Raw genomic sequence first — 6,000 nt, 5'->3', positions numbered from 1 at the left:
CACCAGTCAACAGCAGCAGTGGTAGTAAAAAGTTGTATAGCATCCCAACCACAATGTCACCCGCCATGTCTCTTCTCTTCTGTCATGGACACCGTCACTACTTCTTTAGTTATGGTCACCCTCTAAATGTCTACCTAAATGTGGAGATGGCTGAGCAATGTTAAAGTAAAGTCTAACCTGCTCAAACATTTCTCAGAAGAAAAATACAAGCAGCTTCAGTCATAACATTCCCAAATACAGCAGTGAACAATTAGAAAAAACAAGTTGAGTCCACTACACTGTTTAACAAAAAATGGATGTTGCTGGTCCAGAAACAAAAGGCTGTGTTAAAGAATATAGAGAAAAAAATCTGTGATTTGTAAAATGTGTGACGATGAATCCCTCCACTCTTTGCTTGTGTCTATGTCACACCCTCCTTTCCCCTTCACCTTTTAATCCCTCTCTCTCGCGCGCGTGCTCGCTCTCTCTCTCTCTCTCTGACATAATGGGTTTTAACGGGGCATCTCCTTTAAAATGCTCATAATGACTCAAATCTCTCTAATCTAACTCACGAGAATATTATTTCTTGGCTGAAAAACATGCACCAAGCAATATTTACTCAAAATATTTTGATGACTCTGACAGAGATTTAGCTTGGAAGACTATTTGTGCTTTGTAGCCTATGTATATCCAGATGTGCATACCAGAATCTTTGCATTTATTTCTGCAGTATGTTAAAATCAGCCTGATTCGATGAGTTCTGAAACCCAGACAGATACTCTTACAGCACTATGTTTGTTTCCGTCAGCCTGGCTCATCATATTTGCCCAGTGGGGTGAAGGGAAGTGTATCTAATATTCATGGCTGTTAGGCCATTAAGAGCTGGTGTGACTACAGAGGAATGATCAATGCAAAGACTGAGACTGACAAAAACATTAACATTGCAAGAGAAAAACTGCACCTTACTCCAAGAATGTATGACATTGTTATGTGTCAAATAACATTCTCACTCACATCAGAAAAGAACAAAAATTTAAAATTGGTTTAAACAAAGGCTGAGACATTGCCATTGGAAATTACTGTTTTTAGGACTGGAATTAGTTAGTTGTTGCTTTACTACCACCAACAGGCAAATATCTAATAATGTTATATCAATGAGTCAAACGTAATTAATTTAATTGTACAGAAAAATGTACTATGATTGGAAAAAAAAAAAGAATCACACTGTTCCATCCATATACAACCATCTACAGTGGTTTATGAATCTGAAGAAAACACATACCAACAGTTTACTTTGCTCTTGAACTATGTTTTTTTCTATCTCAAAATCAACACCTACAACATCAACTAATAATGTAAATAAATAAACTGCTCTTGGTCTCTCCTCATCCTGTATCTGTCTGCCTCTGGCAAAATTCTAACACACACACACACATTCACACTTATGCCTACACACAAACCATTACAGTGAGGTGCTGAGGTTAATTTAAGCTATATCTATATCATGTTAAATCTCTTCAATCAAATAAAAATCTATGTCACTGTTTGAAAAGATGGTAAAAAAAAAATGTCTGCTGCCATTCAGAAGCAACCCCCCTCTACTAGACAAACCCTCATACTCCAACCCTGTTCTTCTAACATTTTAGAAGATCGAAGATTTCCTTTAATATTCAGCAAATTTTTAAATTGCTGTTTTTTTTGTTTTTTTTTTCAATATTTCATATCATATGTCATAATTATTAAAGCTCGCCATCTGATATGGGACATCTTTGGTTAAGTCAAGGGTCCTCTTGTAAAGATGGAGCAGAGCCTTGTGTAGAATTGGGAAACACTACTTAACTATAAAAGCACTCTGAGAGTGCAGACCTCCGCCATTAGCCCTATCTCCCAATAGTGAAGAATCCTTTAAAAAAATTCCTGGATCCATCCCCATGTGCCCCCCACCACAGGATTTGCCTATTACTCCCTCCCCAGTGGGGTGGACACGTGGTGAGGCAAAGCATTGACTTCAATACAGGTGGACTGTCATGGAAGAAGCATTGCCTGCCGGTGCCAACAGACGCACTGACAGTCTCACCCATGGTCTCAATGGACAACTGGAAGTTATGGCAGAGGGTGAATATTCCTCTATTCCTCCCAGCATTGTGAGTATTTTCACTACAATTCACTGTCTTTCTCTGTATTATGCTCCGACTCGTCTCCTCGACTGGGAGTACGTATTTCAAACTCTATAAACTCCAAAACTTTGAATGGAAACAGCCAAAATGCTGCTGGGATTGAAGTTACTCATGTCCGCCATCTCCTGGTGTAAAGTGGTAACAGCGCAGAGCTCCGCCATCAACCCTATCTCCCAATAGTACAGAATCTTTAAAAAAAAAAACTCCTGGATCTAGACAGTGATCCGGATCACTCCCAAAATCCAATCAGTTCTCCCTTATGCCATTTCTGACATTTCCTGAAAATTTCATCAAAATCCATCCACAACTTTTTGAGTTAGGTTGCTAACAAACGAACAAACAAACGATCAAACACACCCGATCACATTACCTCCTTGGCGGAAGTAAAAATAGTCAGCTCTACATCCTTTCCCAAAGTCTTACCACATGTGGGAAGTTTATGACTCAGTGGACAACATCACTCATGGTGCAGATATGTCTAACATCAAAAACAACAACAATAGCATGAGCAAATGAATCCAGTGAAAAATATACAACAGCTAACATCTAAACGCATATAAATACATTCAAAGACATCTTAAACACATCTAAACACACAATGCATGATGGGAAAACTCCGCTCCCCAGATTTGAAGTTGCAGTATACAGTGCTTGGATCAGGTGACACTCTTTATAGAGTTGAACTAATTAACAAGTTAGTTTAGTTCAAAATAAATAGCTATTACATACCAACGTTTTTAAGAGGTAGAGGATACCCCGATAGTAGAACAGTTCAGAAGAAGTTTTGATAGATTATAGGTTTAAGATTATTTTTTGCAAGTAAAATAAGCTTTAAAAGCCTATTTAAAAACATACTTTAAATATAGCGCTTGAAATAAAATAAAATGGCTTAATTTCAGAAAAATTTAAATAATAGATTAAGTCTGAGTTTCCCTTTTCTTTTTTCAGTTCATCAACTTTTTAAATAAAGAATCTAAATACTAAACCTGACAGCTCTAGCATACGCTGTTTTCAGTTATTCTTCTCCACTAAATTTATTTTATGTATTTGAAATTCTTAAAGTAGAACAGCATGTTAAAAACATTTGAAGCAAATGACAAAAAATCCATTATAAACTCACATAATTCATTTAAAATAATAAACATGCCAAGATGACTGTACTCGCATGAAAATCTAGCCCAATGCTAAGCTTTAAACTAAACCATATTCTGAAGACATAATCGTCGATAAAGGCAAAATTTAGAACAAGAGTGCAAAAATAATCATCTCTTGGCAATTAGTTGTAGGAATTTAACCACATAAAAGATACACAATATAAATGTCAACAGACTGAAAAGCTTTTGTTAAATAAATGTTTTTTCTCTGTATTTGTCTTAAAATAACATGGATGGTTCCCTACCACACACTTTGCAAATACCCTACATGATCAATCCTTACAATGAATTATGACTGATTTATAAAAACTGTGTTTGTTGTCTCCACAGATTAAAAATGACCCATTATGAGATGACAGGTCACCCACTTATTTAACAACAGATGTAAACACACAAAACCCCACAAATACACATGCACTACATTACAACACCCTCATACCCACACACTAAACCGCACACAAACACATCCAGAACCTGTTCCATTTTTCTGTTTTTGAAATGAATTCACAGTATTCTGACAATAAGTGTTTTATAGGATAAAATGCATGTAATAACTTTTTTCCCCTTTTTAAATTTCTTGAATACATGTTTCCCAGGTTGTCATCCATCATTTGTGATTAGTTTAGATCAGTTAGATTTGGCATTTGACTACCCTGACTACTACTGATCGTGTACCAGTTTGTAAAGCTCTAAATAAATCAAGAATTTGTGCTAATTTTACTCCAGAAATGAAAAATGGGACTACATTTTATATATATATATATAAAGAGAGAGAGAGAGAGAGAGAGAGAGAGAGATTTGCATGTCACATTGCATTGCTTTACAATGCATAACATAAACATAACTGGATGACCTATCACAGATATGTAGGAAAAAAGTCTACACACACATCAAAACCTAAGTGGGCAGGTGCTGAGTCAAAAAAAGACACTGTCGAAGAACAGAAAAACGTCTCGCAAAATGAGCCCTGCAGTGTGCAAGATGTTTTTCTGTTCTTTGACTATCACAGATATGTCCCAATTATCCAGTGTTTATACACAATAATTCCAATGGAAAAATAGGTGAAAATACGTTTCATACCTTTGCAACATTCTGAAAATGCTAGCTTACCCATATGATATTCATTACTATTGATTTGTTTCAACAAAAATGTAAACCTCTCTTTGTTATTTTCATCAATAATATAAACTGCAAAAAAATTCCAGCCTACCATGGCTGGACAGGACTGTTCTTTGTATTATACCTGTTCTCACTGTAGGGTACACCGAGCTGCTTTATTTTGAGGCACTTGTAGTCTTTCATTAAAGCACTGGACCAAATTACAGAGCCAGAACCAAAGCATTCAGAACTTGTTTAATAACATCTGGAGGTAAACTTGTTGAACCTCTTCTTAAAACTGAAACACCTCCTCCCGTTTTGCTGACACAATGCTCTAGCCATGAAAGATGAGGTTATACCCAACAGTTTACATCTGTTAAATAGGTTTGTTGTTTACATTTCATTTCAGTGGGAATAGTGGGATACCCTTTTATTAATATTTCAGACCAAATAGAATAACCTTTGTTTTACCCACATCATGTCACATCCCCTGGTTAAGTTAGTTAAGTTACTTTTTCCCCTCATGTTTTTAGTCTTGTCATTTCCTGTTTTATTTTGTATACTTACCTTGTGTCTCTTTTCCAGATCACTCCTTTCTGCCCATCCCTACCTGTTTCTCCACGTCCGTATCACCCTCATGTGTCGCACCTGTGTTGATTGCCTGAGTGGCTGCACCTGGTAATCCTCGGCTGATTGTCCTTCTCCTTGAGTATTTAGTGCATTACCTTCAAGCCTTTTTTCCTGATAGATCCTAGTGTGTTTTGACCCAGTTTCTAGTCCTCAGTTTCTGAGTTTTGCCTGCCGATTTTGTACCTCTGCTGGTTATTATTGACCTCCTGTGTACCAAACCTATTTTTGATTAAATGGATTGAGACTTTTTCCTGTTGTCCTGAGTCTGCTTGTGGGTCCTTTGATCTGGCAATCGTTACACATTAATAATCAGTTTGTTGCTTGTAATCCATTCTACCACTAACTTTAACTCCAGCTGTAAAATATTGTTTAGTTCTCTTTCTGAAGAGGCAGCTACATGTTGTTGAGTCTGCATACATGGCCAAGTGGACTTTATCTAAAACATTAGGTATATCATCTGTAAAAACAGAAAAGAACTAGAATGGCCATCTGAGGCGGCAGACCCACGCCTAAGCAGCGCAACCGAGGAACTCACGCTCCCATTGATTACTATGGTGTTCAAAATTCGAAGTGTGAGAAAAACTGAACGGGTACGCGGATCATCACCAAAATCTAATCGATTCTTCCCTGTCACTATCCCAATATTCCCTTATAGTCTTTCGTCTATCTTTCTTTTTGCCTGTAGTCTTCTTCTGTGTCTTCCTCTTCTTCTGCATTTCCACCTTCTCCTTTTCTGCAGCTTGAGATAACACTAGCTGTGAATTGGAACAATACAAATAAAAACTGATTGGCTAATATCTAATAATCAACAGATTCACAAGTACTCTTAGCAGTTGTTACCTGGTTGGCTACAACAGTTAACCTTAACTTGTTAAGGTTTTATGTGCATTTGTCTCTAGATTATCACAGATTATGCCTGCCTGTGAGTACATGCCTAAACTCTAGCTAAATACAGGGAAAAC

The sequence above is a fragment of the Cheilinus undulatus genome, linkage group 11 (assembly GCF_018320785.1).
Source record: "Cheilinus undulatus linkage group 11, ASM1832078v1, whole genome shotgun sequence".
In the NCBI taxonomy this organism is placed as follows: Eukaryota; Metazoa; Chordata; class Actinopteri; order Labriformes; family Labridae; genus Cheilinus; species Cheilinus undulatus.
This window is presented reverse-complemented; position numbering follows the sequence as displayed.